Here is a 22681-nt window from a genome sequence, read left to right as displayed (position 1 = left end):
ACCCACCAGACAAAAATGTACATTTATGCCTCTGCATATCCTGTAAAAGCTTTTTCAAAAAAAAAAAGAAAAAAAAAAGCCTCGGCCAAATTATCACATTGCTTTTTACATTATCATCATTTCCAGAGAACATCTGCTGAATGCACTGCTGCCACTCAAATTTCTCAATATAGTACCAGCATCAGCCCAAGGCTCTAGTTACACTTTTAAAAACCAAGAGAGCATTAAAGAAAGTTTTTATTGCACACGTTCTACTCCATTAATTATTGTAAACCCATATGCACATATATACATTGCTGTGCCAGCCTCTGGTTTGGAAATCTGGTTAATCTGATATCCTAGCAAAGTTAGCTCTTCTGCATTAATCAGTGTTGCCTTTTAGTTCTGTTTGTTTCCCCTGTGTGGTTGTTAGGTTACACAGCATAGCTCTGCACAGGGAATGTTAAGTGATGCTCCGCAGCTCCCAAGTATATTACTCCGCATTCTTGGCCCAGAGATACCAGGGAGCTGACAGACAAACGACTTTTACGTGGGGTTAAGAATAAAATGTCAACACTAAATTATTTGACTATTTTAGACAGAAAAGGGCAAAAAATTCAGAGAAATCACCAGGATATGAAAATTGTCCTCACAAAGTGGCAAATTTAGAATATTAAATGTCTCAAAATGACACAACATATTATTATGAAGATATGGAACACTATGCAACATAACCAAAAATAAAACAGAAACAGTAATAAAAACACAGTGTATACAGAAAAAATGTAATAGGATGATATTTCTTTAAATGCTTGGTAAGTCATTGACAGTGTAGTTGTATCTTTCTCTTAGTTCTACTAAACAAACCAGCTGCTGACAGGCGTTTGATATTTTCCATCTGCACTAGAGTGCCATCAATAGTCTCAATATTTAAGTTATCTCAAGATCAACTAACCCAGGTGTTGCACATTGATGTTACATCTTTGAGTTCAAACGTAACTAATAATAATTTGCAGTTAGAGGGAAAAGTGAAATAGCTATCCTTCAATGCTGTTTAAAATAAATGCAGCATAAAAGATCACTTTAATTTACGTAGTGCCATTCACAACAGTCGTCACATAACACCCCTCTATGAGCAAGAACTTGGGAAAGAAAAACTATCTTTTAACAGGAAGTAAGCTCCAGCTGAATATATATATATATATATATATATAAAATTCTGAAGTGTAGTCGGATGTTAACAAAGAGAGGGAAGGTAGCCAGAAAAGAGGGGATAAAACTACCAGAAGGCAACATTGCAGACATAGAGGACAGTTACAAGTACCTGGGGATCCCGCAGGCAAATGGGAACCATGAAGAGGCCGCTAGGAAAGCTGCAACCACCAAGTACCTGCAGAGGGTCAGGCAAGTCCTGAGGAGTCAGCTGAACGGTAAGAACAAGATCCGGGCTATCAACACCTATGCCCTGCCCGTGATCAGGTGCCCTGCTGGGGTAATAGGCTGGCCAAAGGAGGAGATAGAAGCCACTGACATCAAGACAAGAAAGCTCCTTACCATGCATGGAGGGTTTCACCCCAAGTCCAGCACCCTGAGGCTGTACGCTAAGCGGAAGGAAGGGGGCCGGGGACTGGTGAGTGTCAGCATCACAGTCCAGGATGAGACAAGGAACATCCAAGAATACATTGGGAAGATGGCCCCAACTGACCGAGTGCTCAGTGAATACCTCAGGCAGCAGAAACCCAAGAAAGAGGAGGGAGACGAGGAACCATCATGGAAGGACAGGCCCCTGCACGGTATGTACCACCGACAGATAGAGGAGGTGGCTGATATCCAGAAATCCTACCAGTGGCTGGACAAAGCTGGACTGAAAGACAGCACAGAGGCACTAATCATGGCAGCACAGGAACAAACTCTGAGCACAAGATCCATAGAGGCTGGGGTCTATCACACCAGGCAAGACCCCAGGTGCAGGCTGTGTAAAGATGCCCCAGAGACAATCCAGCACATAACAGCAGGGTGCAAGATGCTAGCAGGCAAGGCATACATGGAACGCCATAATCAAGTGGCCGGCATAGTGTACAGGAACATCTGTGCCGAGTATAACCGGGAAGTCCCGAGGTCAAAATGGGAGATGCCCCGAAGGGTGATGGAGAATGACCGAGCTAAGATCCTGTGGGACTTCCAGATACAGACGGACAAAATGGTGGTGGCTAACCAGTCCCAGCCATTCACCACCTGAACCCACCCATCCAAGTTTTTTAATTCAGTTTACTGAAACCCACATAAAATGAATAAAGCATTAGGAGACAGTGAGCAGAGAATATTCAACCAGAAAACTGCATCAGTAAAACTTTTTTTATTAAGTCTCCTTGGCAGACACGTAGTGTAAACACACATAAACTTTAGCAAAGATGGAAACAGTAGCAGGTTTTTTTTGTCTGTGGTTAGTACATTTGGTCTTGAGCCAAATGGGGCCTGGGAATGCACTAATCTTAAAATAAACACCTACGGATGGCGTCTGTCTGAAACCTTTGGCACAGATATCCACATTAACTATATGTCATTGGTGAAGCAGAGGCTCAGCTCTGAAGCGGCTTCTGTCTCTGATCAACCTAAAAGGCTCTCATATTGCATTTCATGTGTATGAAAGCTACACAAGGACAACCTGATTGTTTTTAGGAGATATAATTTATTTTAAAAGTGTGGGACTCCTGACTCTGTTTGGACCCTTGCTCAAGTTGTTCAGCTTGCCAAGTGCAATATGGGCAAGGAATAAACACATAAATAAGTACAACAGTATTTTATTAATATAACTACACTAATAGTCTGCAACTACTTGCCAACAAAAAAATAGGCAGCTGTGCATCACTGTTAGCCCTCGTGGCTTCATTTGGCTTTTAAAGGATGATGATTTTGCTTAATGTTTAAATATTAAAAGCAAGGTCCAGTTCAGGTAATTTAATTGAGCAAAAATAACACCAAGAAGAGAATAATACAGCACAATACAGAAAGAAAAGAAAAACAAGAAAGAATTAGCTTGTAGCTAATCGCTGTTACGTTGTTAAAAATAAAAGGACTACAATTTGTTTAACTAAGTGATAGAAGATGGGGAAACAGAGATTTTTAGAATGTGTTACTCTACAATTGTGTTATATAAGGGGGTCCAGAAAAAGAAACTAAAAGTTATGATACAGGAATACTGGGTTAAATCACCAGTCAGTGACACTTTGTTACTTTTATGGAGGAAAGTAAATTTAAGATGAGCATTTGTGTTATTTCTCATGGGACACTATTTGAATTTACTTTTGCAGCTCTCTGTTAACATAAACACAAAACACAGTAACCACTGGTGCAAGTGTTGCTATGAAACAATGAAAAACACATTCTGCAATAGCAACATGACTTTAAAGATAGATCATCCAAATACTCTGGATAATATTCTGGAGGAAACAGATATAGTTCACATTGGATCTGCTTCTTTGACGAGATCTGTAAAACAAACAAACAAAAAAAAAGGAAGCTGTTAAATCAAAATCTCGAGTTTCCTATTAATTTCCTCCTTCATCTACAGGTGCATCCAGTGAAAACCTGTGACACCTTTTTATCAGTGATCAAAATGTGAAACACGACTTCATCCACAGCTTTTGACACAGTATGCACACTGTGATTTGAAGAGAGTAGGGCCAAATTGCAGTTACAGTAGAGCTTTTTGACATGCAAGTCGAATCAGCTTGACACAGAAAGTTGTTATTTGCTCGCGCCACAACTTTGAGATCAGTGGTGAAACTGCCTTAAAATCTTGTATTTCCCATCATTCCAAGGATTCAGGTAGACATTATTTGTCAAAAAAAAAAAATTAGATGTGATTTTCTTGGGTTTTTTGTAGTGTATGTATATTGTCCGTTCTATAAACATAAATTGAGACACACAAGTATTTTTAATTTCAAGTGCTGAATGTTGCATTTGTAAGCATATACAGAACAATTCTCTCAAGAAGTGGATGCTTTACTAGTGTGACATACCCCAGAATACCATAAATTATACTAGAAAACAAACAAACAAAAAAATCCCAAACACTAACAGGACAGGAAATGGATAGAAAACTGTGATCAGATTCTTTCTTAATTTTGAGAATATCTCAATAATTTAATTATATTTGACTTCCTTGCTTTAACAGATGTAACTGCATTGGTCTAACAGTGAGAAAAGTAGATTTTAATTTAAGTGAGACATTTGGACATTTAGGTAAATGATGCTTTACCCTGCTGAAATAACTCTCACCCCTGCTCTCTTGAGCGAGACACTGAAGTCCATCTGTTCCTCTAGAGCTGCCCTGAGGTTGAACTCTGAGTTGTTCTGCTCTTATTTAGATGTTTTGATTATAAAGATGACAGTTTGAATGCTTGAAATGTCTGTGACTGTGGAGTGTTGTAAAACTGAAGGATCGAATCAAGTCTCATTGACTGTAATTGTGTTTTAATATTTACCAAACAAGGTTCTGAAGCAGGCATTGACTCTCTCATTTCATTTTCTGAAGTATTTTTAGCAGTTTCACAGGGGTGAGGACCCAGACGCAGGGCACAGAAAACTGGGAACAAGTCCAAAATAGATATTTTTATTCAAGAACATTCAGTGTTCATGTACAAAAAGACAGGCAGCATTGGAAAAGAAAACACAAACAGAGCAAGTAATTAATATATCATTCTAAAACAATACACCCATTTGTACTTACCTTTCATCAAATTTTCATAAAGTCTACATTTGAATTGTATTTTTTTTTTAAATATTCTTTACTCTCACACTCTTAAACACTACCACAGCTGTCATATGCACATCTAAAAATTAAGTTTATGCAATAACAATTGTAATTCCTCAGATCCCCCCTTGTCTTAATGATAGAGCTGTAATACCAAGAATTCTGTTGACTTAAAATCTCTGCATTTTTCATGGATTTCCTTCCTGGCTTCACATAAGCTACACTTGCCACAGGTATTTTCTAGTTTTAGCCATACAGTGTTTTTAGGAGTAAACTACTGTACAGTACTTTTCTTCTTATGCACAGTGACACTGCTGATTTTTCTGCAGCAGCTGTATTGTTATCAGATTGTATTGTATATTTAAGCTCTTAATTTTTATTTTATTTATTCTTTTTCAAATTTTAAAGTTTATTAGCTGCACATTTAAAGTAGACTTTTCATGTTTGATTTTGAGGTGACAACATTAAGATGTAAACAATAGAAAGATGTACATGGGAGTCTGTTTCTTGTTGTCTTCCTGACATGAACTGTCTGTAGTTGTCCTGACAAACATCTTGATGTGTAACCTTCTTTGTAACCAGACCACAGTTTGCTTTAACACACTGTCTGTCTGATTTAGTTTCAGCTCCTTTGTCAGTCTGCCCATGTCCAAAGAGTGGTACTATTTCTAAACTCAGTGAAGAGCCATATAATACTGTTGCAGTTATGCTGAGCAATCATCACGCTGCAAAGAGTCTTCATCACCATCTCTAAACAGTGAAAAAAGACTGTTTCCCAGATGCTGCTGTTGTCAAAAATGAAAGAGATATTTTACCAGCAAATTAATTACGTTTTTACCAGTTTGTGTTTCATATTTGGTTGAAATTTTAAAATAATGTGTGCTGTATCTCTCATTACGGGCGATCGTGGCTCAAGAGTTGGGAGTTCGCCTTGTAATCGGAAGGTTGCCGGTTCGAGCCCCGGCTTGGACAGTCTCGGTTGTTGTGTCCTTGGGCAAGACACTTCACCCGTTGCCTACTGGTGGTGGTCAGAGGGCCCGGTGGCGCCAGTGTCCGGCAGCCTCGCCTCTGTCAGTGCGCCCCAGGGCGGCTGCGGCTACACCGTAGCTTGCCATCACCAGTGTGTGAATGGGTGAATGACTGGATATGTAGAGCGCTTTGGGGTCCTTAGGGACTAGTAAAGCGCTATATAAATACAGGCCATTTACCATTACGTGTAATTTTCAAAATCATTAAATGGAAAAATATATAAAGAAATAAATACACTGGATTCACCAGAATGTGATGATAGTGCATTCTCTCTTTCCCACATAGCAGACAGGTCTGGCCCATATCTGGTGTCAAGCCGGCACTGCTGGCTGACTTCTGGCATGGTAAGCGGTACGTCATCCAGATATAGGCCAGGCCTGGCGTAGATGGCACTGTTTATGTGATGGCATGCAATATCTGGCCCGATTATGGTTTGGTTTATGTGGCCCAGGCTCATAGAAAACAGGTCTTCCCTGGATCCGGCATCAATCAGAATCAGAATCAGAAAGGGGTTTATTGCCAAATGTTGAGCAGGTTTACAACATTAGGAAATTGCTGCGGTGCTTCAGTGCAAACATAGTGTCATAAATAGCACTTAAATAGTGTCATAAATAGCACTTAAATAGACATGAAAAAATAAAAGTAGGGATAAGAATTAAAAGTGCTAATAAAGCTGGCACTTCTGGCTGACTGGTGTGATGGTAGGGTGTATGTTAACCAGATATGGGCCAGGTCTGGCAATGATGGCACTATTTATGTTCCTATGTTCCTATTTTAGGAACATAGGAACATGGGAACATATAGTATTGCAACAAATATTGCAGCCAGCGTTTCAAACGCAGGTTTGACAGGTTTGTGAGTGTACACTTTATCCAAAACCTAGTAAGGGTTTACTTACAGTTAAGACTGGGTGGTTGTAGCTCAGGAAGTAGAGCAGGTCCCCTACTGATTGGAAGGTAAGTGATTCGATCCCTGGCTCCTCCAGTCTGCATGTGAAGAGTGTGAATGTGTATGAATGTAGTTAGGAAGCACTCGGTTTGTAGAAAGTGTGTAATTGGGTGAGTGTGGCATATGGTACTTTGAGTAATCCGGGAGAGTAGAAAAGTCCTATATAAGAATCAGTCCATTCAGTGTCTGAACAGAGTTTTGTCATGGTGCTTTTGCACAGTTATGTTCCGGCACATGTTGTTATTTCATGGCTTGAGTAAGGTACACATTAGGCTGACATCTGGGGCCAGAGCCCACACATGGACCAGCACAAGACCACCAGTGTGTCTGCAACTGGCCTTGTGCTGGCCCATGTGTGGGCCACATCTGGCAAACCAGGTCTGGGCCACCAAAGGGTCATCAATGGGCCATACCAATTTTGCTATGTGGGTTCAGTCTCTACTCTAATGACGCATGTCTGAAATTTCATCTAAAGATATATCTGTGTTGCATGAGTAAGGAGGTGTCACTTTGCTTCTGTTTCCAACATTTGTTGAATTAGTTGAAATAATCCATTTAATGTATCACAATTTAGGGTTAAACACAAACATTTGCAGTGGTCTGGTAAATGACGTAAGACAAAGTTGGAGATGTTAAGTTACTAGTGAAGATATAAGATGGCCCTAATGTGGCTGTCAATTTCTAGAGTGCATTTCTTGTCAGAAATTGCCAAGAAATTGAGTGTTAACACTGATGAAAGCTGCTCTAGCACTAGGTCCCCCTTTTTGAACATATAAACATATTTCTGTTGTTATGAAATGGTTGATAACAGGTCTTGATGCATTCTCAATCATGCAGGAAAGTAAATCTCCAAAACTTGATTCTGCTCATCTGGACGTAGCGTTTTGTGGGAGAAACGTTTCGTCACTCATCCAAGTGACTTCTTCAGTCTCAGCTGACTGCAGGTTTCCCCAAATCTTATAAACAGTAAATTTGCATAGTGACTGAAACCAGCCCACTGAAGGAACAATTGTCACGAAGTGGGATGGACTCAAGTGCAGACAAGGCAGCTAGAATACAGTTCCGTTTATTACTATACAACACCAGGTGCAAATATATACAAGTGAGAGGGCGGGGGAAATCCAGGGCACAGGGAAATCCGGGAAAGGAGCTCTTCACACACGAGGGACTTCACAAAAAACACAGCACACCAGCAGCCCGCACACCAAGGGTTCCAGGGAAACGGAATTCCTGTTTACAGACAACAAGTGATTAATCCAAAGGGTCAGCGATACAAAAAGGCAACAAGAGACTAGTACTCCGGAGCTTACTACCGAGGTTACTCAATAGTCCAGCGACGAGATGTTTCCAGCCACTGCCTTAAGTAGTGGATGAGTTTAGGTGATGAGCCACAGGTGTGTGATTAACTTCAGGTGCGAGGGCCAGGGGCAGGAGCCCGCAATGAGCTTTGCCCTAGCAAGACACGGCAAGCGTGAGAGAGGTACATGTAAACAAGAAACATATGTAGCCAACCTGAGTCAGCCGGGCAGACACGGGGACCATGACAACAATGGGCTGGGAGGTCAGTTCCTTAATCTTAATTATGCAAATTCTCATGACCATTGATCAACAACCACTGACCAAAACCCACTGATCAATAGCCATGAGTACCATTCACAGAGAGTTGAAGAGAGTCCCAACATGAACCTCAAAAATAAAATTTTAAGTAAAGAAAAACAAACATCAATTGTCTCAAGTGCCTCATTATGAATAGTTTAATATCGACAGAAACAAACTTGTTTCCATATTCTGTTTCCATAAATGCGGCAGCTCTGGTGCAGGTGAGTATTTATTGAACAGGAGTAGATACAATAGTGATGTGACGTTCTGTATCGAGGCTTCGAAGCTTGTGTCGAGTAATGGAGGGGGCGTTTCCGCGATGCGTGTATCGAGGCTTGCTTCATTTATGGGAGGAGCTGAAAATGATGACGTCTGAAGCCTCGCTGCCCGGCTGTACCATGTGACTGGTTCATGAAGTGGTTCGAACTTTGCCGCGAGCTATGACAGCGATACAAACCCCTCAGACTTCATTCAAAATGTGGGTGTTTGATGGAGAGTTGCGGTTAGTGAGAGTTTGGAGACCGTTTGGAGGTTTATGAGAGTGAGGAGAGAAAGTCAGGAGAGAATGGAGCCAGCTAAGAAGAGGAGGATGTCCTCCCCTGTGTGGGAACATTTTGATCTTATTCCTCCCAACAAGGTATGTAAATTTCTACAGAAGATGTATTTTCATAATACTGATGGTGCAATACAATTTATGTTAAGCTGTCTTTACTTTTGTACAAGGTGAAGTGTTTGCTGTGTGCCAGGGAGCTGGGATATAATAACAACACCTCATCCATGCTTAGGCACTACAGAGCTTTGCATGAGAATAAGGGGAACACCGAATGTGGAGCAAGACCAGGTGAGCCATCAAATGCCATGATAATATAGCATGCCGTAATGTTACTAAATGATATAACAATATTATACAGCTGTAATAAGTTACGTGTGTGATATTTATATTTGTGCTTTGTCTTTATTGTCTTTCCTCAGGAGAACAATCTCAAATAGATGAAGACCTGGTTAGCATGGTGATTGAGGACTCTCAGCCATTTAGCAATGTGGAGGACAAAGGATTCAAAAGATTTGTTAAAACATTAAATCCTAACTATGTTCTCCCCACTAAAGGTTATAAAAGCAGTGAAAATTTAGTTTTTACTGAATAAAATATGGGCAGGACTGACGCCTCAGTGTGTAGCTGTCCATACCTCAACGTTACAAAAGCACAACCACTGTCCACACCCCAACCACACCTCACCTCACAGTAAATGATCATTTCCATTTTAAGCATTTCCAAATGATCATTTTCCATACTGCCAGTATAAATATACAAAGTATACTGCCATCACTACAATATACATGTTTTACACACTCCTTTTGTTGTTGACATTTACAGGCTGTGTGCAAAAGGCCACACTCTTCAAATTCATGCCAACTAATATTTTTGCATTTTCCAGTAGATGTCCTACTAGAGCAAATGAAGCTTCAAGAAGCTTTGCGCTGGGGTGAACCAATTGGATGAAAAGCTTCAATGCTTCATTTGCCCATCACTAAGATACAAACAGAAGCGGTGGGTGAACATGAAACTGGTAAACCTAAACTGGGCAAAACTAATAAAACAAACCAGAATGAAGATGCAGGGCAGTACGGCGAGACGCAGGGAGACCGAGGGGAACAACACAGACAAACCAGCAACTAACAAAGGCAGACATGAGGTTTAAATACACAGAAGGATAACGAGGGAATGAGACACAAAAGGAGGGCACAGCTGGGAGTAATCCGACCTGACGAGACAGGGGAAAAGTAAATTGACACACTGAGATCAGACACGGACCTTCAAAGTAAAACAGGAAACACATACACGTAATGACATAACACACCAACCTAACACAGACTGGGGGACACAGAACATAGGAACATGAAGCAGAAGAGTACAAACACCCAAGGTAACCAAAACCACAGAATAAAAATAAACTAAAACATAAACACGCAGTCACAGACTCCAGACCATGACACACAGTGCCACAACATCACGATGTTAATGTTTTTTTTCTAAAAATACTACGCTGTTCAAGCCTCCAACTCCCTCTTTTATTAATAACCCCACAACTGCCATTTCTAACCCCATAATAACACAATTCTCAATTACACAGGATTAGAGTAAACAAATGTATCCAATAATAATAACGTGTTAATGTTTAACTTTAAACTGTGATAGATTAAACAGATGATCGCAACTAATTTAGCAAATGCTGTTGACTGGAAGAAATGATTGAAGTCACTAAAAGGAAGTGACACGTCATTACTCACAGGAAACAGATTTATTTTTAGATATCTTTGAGGAGAATCTTCAGAGATGTGTCATTAGATCAAGAGAATAAGAAGAAGCACAATGTTTACAGTCAGATGGATTCAGATGGATAATCTGCTTTTACTGATTTGTTTGGTTGCAGGTAAGGATACAAATGACATAGATTTTAAACCAAAGATGAGACAAAAGCTGGTGTTTATTTAAAATGGTCCTCAGCAGTGTTGGTCAAGTTACTTGAAAAAAGTAATCAGTAACTAATTACTGTAACTAAATACTGATTATATTTAGACAAAGTATGAACAACACAGCCGTACTCTGAGTTTGCTGGTCACATTTCTCTTTCTTTCTCTCAACATCAGCAAGTGGGCAACATTCATCTTTGATTGTCAGAATTGATGATGAGGCTACTTTACCCTGTGAAAATGTGAAACATGGTCAGGATAACTGTGACAACATTGAGTGGCTCTTCAATGACTTCATTGAAAGAAACACTGTAACACTTTTTGAACATGGACAGAAAGAAGCAGACAGACTGAATGTTACAGCAGGCTGTGCTCTGGTTATAAAGAAGGTCACAGATCAGGATGTTGGTTGTTACACCTGCAGGCAGTTCATATCAGGAAGCCAACACTCAGACTCTTTGGTTTTTTTATTTTTGCTTCACAGTAAGTATTTACATCTTAATGTTTTTAACTTAAAGTGTCTTTAAAAAAATTGCTGAAGCATTACATTAATTATAATTAGTAATGTTCATTTTTTTTCTCTTGGTGTCTTTCTCTCTCATCTTCATTATCGCCAGTGACTGAACAGAAGGACAATGATAAACTCATCTTGTCCTGCAATGTGTTCCCACATCAAAACTGTAGTTACACAGTGGAGTGGCTGTATCAGGGTAAAGAGGAAATATCTAACTCAGATATGGAGATATCACCAGGTGAATGCAGTTCTACTGTCACATTTAGATCATCTACCTTTAAGCAGACGATTTATGAGTCATTGAAGTGTAATGTGACAAATAAAGACACTAAATCAGCACAGCTGTTTCCCTTTACCTTGAAGTCCTCGGGTGACAAAACAGGTGAGAACGGTGCTGAACTAAAATTGAAATTCATAATTACAACAAATATATGTTCATCTTATGTAACTGACTTTAAATATAACAGCAGTGTTAAAAAGAATACTACTTAAGCAACATGGTGTATATTCTCATTGTACAGGTGGAGATGAAAGAACAGCAACAACAAAATCAACAACTACAGTTATGCCAACGTCAGCTATAAGAAGTGGAGAGACTACTTTAGAGGACAGAACCACATCAAATGGAAGTTACATAACATTTCCAAACAAAAGAAAAGAAAAACGAGGTAGTGACTAAAACCACAAATACGAATGTCACAGCTGAAATAGAATTCATTTGATTCAGTGTGTCTCACAAGGCTTACAACATCCAGCTCATTTCACAGTGGCAGCGACTGCGCTGATTTTTATTCTGTTTCCAGGTTGGTCATGGTGGTTCATTGTTGTTCTTGTGGGTTTGGCAACACTCACAGGGATTGCTGTAATCATAATCAGACAGAAGACAATGAAAGGTGAGACCAATCACAGATTGAAAGGTAAATTAAAAACGTTAATTGTGTATTTTCAATGTGTGTAGAAATATGTTTCATTTTGAGAGTTTCATGTATAAGGCAGTTTCCAGACAGCTGTTTACAGGTGTTGCACATCTGCAAACGTTTCACTGATCATTGAGATTTCTATTTGAAGACGTGCGGAAACAAAATCATGATGATAAATGTAACATATGTAATTGTCTCCTTTTGACTGTTGTGGTTTTGCCATGTGTTAGATGTTTGTTTTTGTTTGTTTGCTTTAGAAATGAGACAAAACTGAAACTGTGGATTTTCAGTACGAAAGCTAAACATGATTGTCTTGTCTTTTCAGGAAATAAAAGGCAAAGGGAAGAAAACACAGTGAGTTTAACACTAATAATAAAATACTTTATGTAAATGTGAGTATAACATGTAGTGTAGAAATAAGTAGTTGCAGCAACAAAGGATTCATGGGGGATAATATAAAATAGCCGATGCCCAAAAATAAATAAGAAAACTGTGAGATTCTTACTCCGCTGTCCTGTATTTGTGCAGAGCAGAACTTCAACCCTGCAAAGGTCACATACTACGCCCAGTACTCACTGCTGTATGTGCTGTGTGAAATGTGTCTGTGTGAATGAAGACAAATACTTGAAAGCTGACAGTTGATGAGCTGATTGTCATAATATTGCAGACTGAACCTGGTGTTTCCTATGCTTCCATCAACTTCACCAGGAAGAGTAAGACGAAAGCCCAGGTAAAGTATATTTCTATCCAAATCATGACCAGTATGTGTTGTTTTAAATTATAAGGTATGTGGAATTTAGCTTTCATGTTTTCTTTTAGGTTCTAGGTGACGGTGACACTGTGACCTATAGCACTGTGAAAACTTTCTCCACTTCTGGAGTTTTCTGTGATCCCAGCAGCCTTTACTCCAATGTAAACAAACCAAAGAAATAAGATATTACTTACTGCATGTATGACGTTGTTTAAAATGTTGCATATTTTGACTGACTGATCATCAACTAAGATGCAGGTTAGAGTAAACAGGGCTATAAGCATGCTCTAAAATAGGAAATCTAACTTTGTAACTGCTTGAAACTTGTTGTCTGTGGTCATGGGCACAAGGTATGATGCAGCTCATCTTATCTCATTGCTAGCTTATGCAGTCTTTATTTGATATAATTTCTGAAGAATTGTTTTGTAGTTCATATACAAAAATAATGGATTGGATTTATATAATGCTTTTCAAGGGATCCAAAGCGCTTTACAATGCCACTATTCATTCACTCACTCGCTGGTGGAGGCAAGCGGTGTAGCCACAGCTGCCCTGGGGCAGACTGACAGAAGCGAGGCTGCCATATCGCGCCATCGGCCCCTCTGGCCAACACCAGTAGGCGGTAGGGTAAAGTGTCTTGCCCAAGGACACAACGATCAGGACAGAGAGCCCAGGGATCGAACCGGCGACCTTCCGGTTACAGATGCGCTTCCCAAACCCCTGAGCCACAGTCGATTTAGGGGTGATGGAACAGACGATATCAGATCTTCAGGCATGAAGCCACTGAGCTGAGACTCCCTCTCGAGGTGGACAGTGTGAAAAACATCACCTAAAAATGAAGGTCTTGTAGAATTAGCTGCTTTGTTATTTTAGTTTTTCTGTTAAAAATAATTTGATAATTTTCACATCTGCTACTTAAATGAGTTTTTGTCATTTTTGTCTTTATTGTTTATTATTATTAGTACCACAACAATGCAAGTTTATATCAGTGTAAAGCTTAACACAATTAAAGTGAAATCAGTCTCTCTTATTATTCTGCTTGTTTAATTATTTGGCTTTGTTAATTATCTTTCATGTTTTGGGGTCAATAAAAGCCTATTTTTGAATTAAACATCTGTGTCCTCTATGCCTTATTGCTTGGTCCCTGACAATTCACTAAGAATCTTCACACCTCCAACTTCCTGTTCTGTCACTAACCACACAGGAGTACATGTAATAGCACAATAACACAATACTAAAGTACACAAGCTTAGAATAGGCAAACTATAAAAAATAAATTTTTACTTTTAACTCTAAATTGTAACAAACAGGTGATCTCAACTAATTCAACAAATATTGGTGATTGGAAGAGAAAGACTGAAGTCAATGTGAGGAAGTGACACCTCATTACTCAGAGGAAACAGATGTATTTTTATATGTCTTTACAAAAAAGGTTTAGAGATGTGTCATTAGAGAGGCGACCTGGAGAGCGCAAGAAGTACGTTTACATTCAAATGGATTTGTGTTATTTCCTTATACTGATTTGTCTGCAGATTTTGCTGTATATACAGCAGAAATAATTTTACATTTTAAACCAAAGCTGAGACACAAAATTGTATTTAAAATGGTCCTTATATTAAGTATCCATGAAGCAGTCATATTATTATTGGTAACAGTTCTCTTCCTTGTTCTCAACAGCGTCAACAGGACAACTTTTATCTTTGACTGTCAAGTGTTGGTGATGAAGCCATGTTGCCCTGTTAAAGTGTAAAGGATGTTCAGCATAATTCTGATGGTGTTGTCTGGATCTTGAATTCTTTAAGGGGATAAACAGCAGTAGCACTCTTTGAATATGGGCTAAATCATTCATTCTGAGTCTTACTGAGTCTTATAAACAAGGTCATAGATCAGGATGTTGGTCATTACAACAGCAGGCAGTTCATATCAGGAAGACAGGAAGTATCAGACTCTCATGTTCATCTATCAGTGAATATTTAGATCTTAATGTGTCTTAAAGTGTCTTAAAGTTTTTAGAACAACAGACTGAGATTTTATATTGATATTGATTACAGTGTTGAGACTAATTTTCCTTTTAATGTCTTTCTCTTTCAAAATATCCGTCACCATCATTGACCAAACAAAAGGACAATGGTAAAGTCACCACTCTGTGAGGACACATTAGCCTTGTAGACACACTGTGGAGTGGGTGTATGAGGGTAAAGAAAAAATACCCTGACAAATGGAGATAGCACCTACTTCCTGTGCTTCTGCTGTGGCATTAACATTTTTCTTTGGTCAAAAGTCAAAGTTTGGTGTGTAGTTTGTTGGTAATTTTATTTTTTTTGGTCAACATAGGTCAGTGACTAGTGCCGGGTTTGTCACTCATGTATTACACAGTACTGTTGTCTAAAAATTAATGTAATGTAATTAAACACCAGAGAAAGTAATTTGTTACAGTTCTCATCACATTACTTTTACATAACCCGTAACATAATCTAAGCTACCAATTATTAAGGCTACAGTCCCACAAACTCACACAGATCCCGATCCTAATACAGCTACGCAGAGTAATTCTACTGTAGAAACATGTACAGATAGAGCTGGATGTTGCACTGTTATACGAGTGATTGATTTGTTACCTGTGGACGATCGGGATTTGGTTGCTGGGCTGGGGTTGGCATACACTCAGTTTTATCATTATATTATCATTATGTTAGATTAAAAAGGTTATTCAACAAATGTTAGAGTTCAGAAGAAAAAGACTGAAGTCACCGTGAGGAAGTGACACCTCATTACTCACAGGAAATAGATATATTTTTCTTGCCATCTTTATTCTTTTTTCCTGTCTCTTGCATCTTACTGTTGTTTTTCTCTGATGTTGTGGGCTAGATATTTTTGTTGGGCCCAATCGCTGCCAGAGCGCCTTACTTCAGCCTTCACAGCTTTTTTTTAAAATGTCTAATCACCATTACTTGGGTCCTTACTCAAGAAAAGTCATGTATTGCACATTTTGCTTGTTCCTTTAAAGAAAAAAGTATTGCAGTGCATTACTTTTGAAATTTGTTACACCACTTGTTTTGCATTGTAACATTAACACAATTTAACAGCATGAACTTATAGGTTACACACACCAACACAAATACCCATCCAAATGGGGGCACAGATACACTCTTTGTTTTAGATTTTAGGAATAAAACAAAGGCAACAATGCAAAGAAAAGATAAAGTGATTCAGTGATTTTAGTTTAGAAACATGAAGAGGTAAACAAGGCTGCAAGCCTGACTCCTCATCACTGCTTTGGTTGAAGTCCAGGGTCTGGCTGCTGGGACTGGGTATAAAATCAGCTTTATCATCACTCTGCTTTCCTGGTTAGCTTTGCATTTGGATGTTGTCAGTGCAGAAGCTTGCAAAGAGCCAAAGTTGTGTTGGCAGCATAATGCTGTTGCTTCTGTTCTGGATGAAGTTTCTACTTTACTATAATTCTCTTCTGCTTTTGTGCATTAAAAAAATTAATAAAAGTAATGTTCATATTTTCACTCCCCAAGGCGAAGGTAGGGTTTCCAATTCCAGAAAGACCAGCAGCGGCTGGCTAATTTCATCATTTGTGTGTTGGTTACGTAGGGGAGAAAGTTATGTCAGAGACAGACAAGACGCGTCACAGCACTGACGCATCTTGTCTGTCTTTGTTCCAAGTTACTGTGATGTCACCATGTTGGACTGGGGGGGTTTATGCTCCATGTTAAACATCTCAAAGACTCTTCTTTTTTCTAATAATAACACAGTCTAACAGAAAAGGATTTGCATTTCTGTGAACAACTTATCTCAGCTGATCGTCTCTGCATTAATATTAAATGACTTCCTGTAATCTCATGTTGGCTAAGTGAATGACGTGAGAAGACGCAGACGTTAAGTCATTATGAGGATGTGACACCTCACAGACCACAAGAAGCACATGTTGCATTTGTGTTTCAGAAGAACTCTCAGAGACTGCATAGTGAGCGTTACAAGGAGACACCAAAAGGCACGATGTTTCCAAGCAGATGGTTTAAGATTTCTTTTTTCATGATGATGATGCTTCAGTTTGCAGGTAAGGACACACATTAAATTGCAAACATTCTAGTGTTACATCATTAAATACTATATGCTTAAATGCCATGCTGTTATTGTTTACTTGAATCTTGAAATCTAAAGGTGAGACATCAGTTTGTTTTTCATTTCTTTTGACTTTCAGACTATTTCTCAACAGCAGCAACTAAGCAAAAACTGTCTGGTCATGTTTACATGTAATCATATTACTAAAACCCATCTTTGTATAAAGGACCTGGATCCCATTTTAGAGACTTTTTTTTTTTTGCTCTGAGTGTAGAAAAGACAACCAGACATGTTTTCATTGTGTCCTGATCTCTGTAGAAATGTTCAAATCCATCAGCTCACAGAGACGAGACACTGATATCTATTGGAAACCTACTCTCTTTTACTTCAGTGGGGCATGTTTGTTCAGTTCAGTTCAAAAACAAGTAGGACCGTAAATAAGTGTAGGGCTCAGTCCCAAACATGTATGGTGAGCATTAAATGAAAGAATCGCAGGTTTTGAAACAGGTTGATGGCTCTGATCCTAATGGCAACTATTACAAATACATTTCAATACATCAAGAGCATATTTAATACATTGAATGTGCTTTTTTTTGCTTTCAAAGATATGCATGACATAAATAATTTTAAACTGTAAACCAAATCTGAGACAGAAATGTGTAAAATGCAGTGGATTTAAAATTATCCTCACACTAAGTACTGTATTTAAAAAAAACCTGTCAATTTATCACACACTGAGGTTAATTATGGAGTTCCACAGGGTTCAGTGCTAGGACCAATTCTGTTTACATTATACATGCTTCCCTTAGGCAGCATCATTAGAAGACATAGCATACATTTTCACTGCTATGCTGATGACACCCAGCTCTATCTGTCCATGAAGCCAGACACACCAATTAGTTAGACTGCAGGAATGTCTTAAAGACATAAAGACCTGGATGGCCGCTAACTTTCTGCTTCTTAATTCAGATAAAACTGAGGTTATTGTACTCGGCCCTGAAAATCTTAGAAATATGGTATCTAACCAGATTCTTACTCTGGATGGCATTACCTTGGCCTCCAGTAACACTGTGAGGACCCTTGGAGTCATTTTTGACCAGGACATGTCCTTCAACGCACATATTAAACAAATATGTAAGACTGCTTTCTTCCATTTGCGCAACATCTCTAAAATTAGAAATATCCTGTCTCAGAGTGACGCTGAAAAACTAGTTCATGCATTTATTACTTCCAGGCTGGACTACTGTAATTCATTATTATCAGGATGTCCAAAAAACTCACTGAAAAGCCTTCGGCTAATCCAAAATGCTGCAGCAAGAGTACTGACAGGGACTAGAAAGAGAGAGCATATTTCTCCTGTTTTGGCTTCCCTTCATTGGCTTCCTGTTAAATCCAGAATTGAATTCAAAATCCTGCTCCTCACATACAAGGTCTTAAATAATCAGGCCCCATCTTATCTTAATGACCTTGTAGTACCATATCACCCTATTAGAGCACTTCGCTCTCGCTCTGCAGGCCTACTTGTTGTTCCTAGAGTATTTAAAAGTAGAATGGGAAGGAGAGCCTTCAGTTTTCAGGCCCCTCTTCTGTGGAACCAGCTTCCAGTTTGGATTCGGGAGACAGACACTATCTCTACTTTCAAGATTAGGCTTAAAACTTTCCTTTTTGCTAAAGCATATAGTTAGGGCTGGACCAGGTGATCCTGAATCCTCCCTTAGTTATGCTGCAATAGACTTAGGCTGCCGGGGGATTCCCATGATGCATTGAGTTTTTCCTTTCCAGTCACCTTTCTCACTCACTATGTATTAATAGACCTCTCTGCATTGAATCATATCTGTTATTAACCTCTGTCTCTCTTCCACAGCATGTCTTTTATCCTGTCTTCCTTCTCTCACCCCAACCGGTCGCAGCAGATGGCCGCCCCTCCCTGAGCCTGGTTCTGCTGGAGGTTTCTTCCTGTTAAAAGGGAGTTTTTCCTTCCCACTGTCGCCAAAGTGCTTGCTCATAGGGGGTCATATGATTGTTGGGTTTTTCTCTGTATCTATGAAGCGCCTTGAGGCGACTTTTGTTGTGATTTGGCGCTATATAAATAAAATTGAATTGAATTGAATCAGTTTGTTGATCAAATTTGTCTCTGTCTCTCTTATTTCAGCAACAGCAACCTGGCAACATTTAGCGTTTATTGTAAGAGATGGTGATGAAGTCGCGTTGCCGTGTAAAAATCCAGTAGATGGTCAGCGTAACTGTGACAGTACAACCTGGATGTTCATGAATTTAAGAAGTGCAAAAACAGTAACACTCTTTGAACATGATCAGTTTCACAAAGAAGCTGGAGCTAAGTTAGGTAGACTGAGCGTTACAGCAAACTGTTCTCTAGTTATTCAGAAGGTCACAGATCAGGATGTTGGTCTGTACAAATGCAAACGGTTCATATCAGGAAACCAACAAGACTCACCTGTTCATCTTTCTGTTATTCACAGTGAGTATTTGTATATCAGTGTTGTCAAGTTAATGTGTTTTGTTTTGAGCAACATACTGAAATATTACAAAAATATTCATTAAAATGATGAGGCTAATGTTTCTGTTGTTGTCTTTATCTCTCGATATCTCCATCATCACCAGTGACTGAACAAAAAAGCAACGATAAAGTCATCTTTTACTGCTACGTGTTCTCATATGAAGGCTGTAGGCATTCAGTGGAGTGGGTCTACGAGGGTAAAGAGAATATATCCTCAGTCATGGAGATTTCATCACGTTCCTGTAATTCCAATGTGGCATTTGAGACATCTCACTTTAATCAGAAGTCAATTTTGTCTGAATTACTGTTTGTAAGGTGTAAAGTGACAGATGAAGACAAAAGAGTGCAGCTGTTTCCCTTCAGCCCTCCGTCCTCGGGTGAGAAAACGTAAAAACTATAATTGACCTCAAACTGTTGCTTATAATTAAACCAAATATGCGTCCATGTGTTCCAGGTTGGTCATGGTGGTATGTTTATGTGACTGTGGGTTTATCAGCACTCTTAATTATCATAGTGATCATCTCATGGAAGAAAATGAAAGGTAGGACCATTCACAAATTAAACATTAAAATTAAAAAGTTAAATGTTTCATCTTTTGTCTGTATCATTGTGTAGATCTTTGTATAAAAATATTGGATGTTTCAGCGTTCATGTTTGATATGTTTTGCTGACTTTGCATTGAGGAAAACAGTTTATGGCTTGATGATAAATACAACTGAGAAAGCTTAGCAACTGACCATAGTTTGAATTTCAGCAGGCAAAGACGTGAGATCAGCAGATCACCTGATCAGTCATTTGTGCAAGTGTCTGAAACCCACTTCTGTGTCTGACTTATGTCATATCTGTTGTTTTTTCCAGGAAATAAAGAACAAAAGGAAGGAAATAAGGTAGTTTAAACACTACAATGTTTATTAGTACTAAATATTTGTACTGTCGCAAAAACCGATTTATAGGGACTGCATATACAGCAGAAAAAGCATAATTTGAGTCACCTATGTTTCTGTGCCTGTGCAGGAACCAAGCTTAAGCCCCAAAGAGGCTCAGTCTGGTTCAGAAGCCAGTCACAACACTGTGAGATCACACACACTACACCCAGTTCAAAGTTACACTTACTGCTGTATAGGGATGGGTACCGGTATCTGGCACCGGTTCTGACATAAACGGTACCCAGACCGAAAAGCAGGGCACATTTCGGTGCTTCATTTCGGTGCTTCATTTCGGTGCTTTTTTTCCCTGAGATGTCACACACTTTGGATTCTAGCCAATCATTTTACCTTTGCAAGTGTAGTAGGCGGGCCCAGGTACGTACGTTCTTTTAGAGCAGAGCTACAGATTAGCTGCCCAAGGTTAAGCGGTCAAAGTCTGGCTGTACTTCACAGCAAAAGATGCAAACTCAGCAGCCTGCAACAAGTGCTTTAAGGTGACACTGTGCAAAGGAGGTAACACCTCGAATCTGATGAAACACCTGGTGACGCATAGCGTTTTTTTAAAGGCTGAGAAATGCACCGTATTTGATAGCTTGCTGCGAGACCTCACACCGTGCACATCTACTGCGGGTGTGGTGCCTGTTATCGACCCGGAGTTAGCAACATGCACCCGAAGAGGAGAGTCCTGGCCCCTAGCCCTGCCAGTGTAGCAGAAATGATGACGGATGATGATGGCAGCAGCAGCCGTTCTTCTCTGCGTGAGTAGCTTAATGTTGTTCGTGTGTAAGCTAACCACGTTATTAAATGAATGCATGTAAGGTGAACTAGCAAACACTGTCATAGTTACATGTGGCTGTCTTCTTGTTTGATGGCAGATGCTCCCTTCACCCTGGCCAAAAAGGCTAAAATGACCAAAGAAAAAGTGGGAAACAGCTAAACATGAGAGGTTTTTGGACAAAGTTGGTGTTTTTTTTCCCCATTGTTTAAGCACTGCTTCCAACCAAGAGTGATACCATATATACCCTATAGCTGCAGAAAAGGCTAACATTGTTATCTTTTTACAAAAAACAGCTAAACATGAAAGGTTCTTGATTCTTTAAGCACCGGTTCGAGCACCGTTTAAGCACCGGCACTGCTTCAAAAGTACCGGTTTGGTACTGGTATCGGATAAAACCTAAACGATACCCATCCCTACTGCTGTATTTGTTCATTCTAACATGTCTGTTTAAAAAAACCCCAGTGCTTGACAAAGGTTTTGAATTCAAAATAATTTTGTATCCATTATAATGTCTTCAATTTATAGGCTGAACCTGACGACGGTGTTTCTTATGCCACCATCAGCTTTGCCAAGAAGACCCAGAATAAAGCCAGGGTAAGATCTGTAATCGGTTACAATGAAGATGTTGGCATCCAAATCATAACTATCAAAACTTCTGACATGTATGATTAATTAAGGTAGGAATTTCTTATTCATGTTTTCTTTAAGGTACCCTGTAATGGTGCAGATGATACTGTGACATACAGCACTGTAAACGCTTCCTCATCTTCTGCTGGATATTCTTCTTCCAGTGATCTCTATTCCATCATCAACAAACCAAAGAAATATATGACTGGATTATGATTTCTTTTCTTGTGCACTATCGTACATGAAGCCACCGAGATAACACAGACTCCCTCTAGAGGTGGAGAGGGTGAAAATATTCCCAGATTGAAAATGCAATAAAATGAGATACTTATGTGAAATGGATATTTGTGTATGAGTGTTTGTCAGTCACTAACAGACAACCAAAGAAACATAGTTCTGTTAGCAGTATAATGTGGCTGTTTCTGTCCTGGATGCTGTTTCCACTTTACCATCGCACTCATATCCTTTTGTGCAATAAAACCAAAAATGTTGTCCATTACTCTACTACTCAAAAGCTGTATTGCTGTACAGCTTCTCCTCTCCACAACTTTCTTCGTTCTATAAATGAACTGTAATCATCTAATTACATTGCAAGTGCTGGAGTGAACTTTTTTCACTGCTTTGCGAATGGGTCATTCATTCTGCCAGTCACATGACAAAAAGTAAGATTGATGGTCAGGATAACTATCATAATAATATCATGGACTTCAGTCAAGGAAACACAGCAGCGGAATTGACTGGCTGACTGGAAGTGGGTGTCTGATTCAAGGTTCAAGATTTATGATGGCGATCA

The 22681-nt window shown here is 39.3% G+C and overlaps 1 long non-coding RNA gene across 1 annotated transcript; it reads left to right on the top strand.

Annotated features, from left to right (window-relative positions):
- The first annotated feature begins 21212 nt into the window (after positions 1 to 21212).
- LOC113037297 (uncharacterized) lies at positions 21213 to 22206 on the top strand. The gene is made up of 3 exons (XR_003274611.1): positions 21213 to 21241; positions 21787 to 21855; positions 21970 to 22206. It is a non-coding gene; the product is annotated as an uncharacterized LOC113037297 (long non-coding RNA).
- The last annotated feature ends 475 nt before the right edge of the window (positions 22207 to 22681 follow it).

Source organism: Astatotilapia calliptera, chromosome 15 (assembly GCF_900246225.1).
Source record: "Astatotilapia calliptera chromosome 15, fAstCal1.2, whole genome shotgun sequence".
Lineage (NCBI taxonomy): Eukaryota > Metazoa > Chordata > Actinopteri > Cichliformes > Cichlidae > Astatotilapia > Astatotilapia calliptera.
The sequence above is the reverse complement of the archived record's forward strand: the minus strand, read 5'-3'. Positions and strand labels throughout refer to the sequence as shown.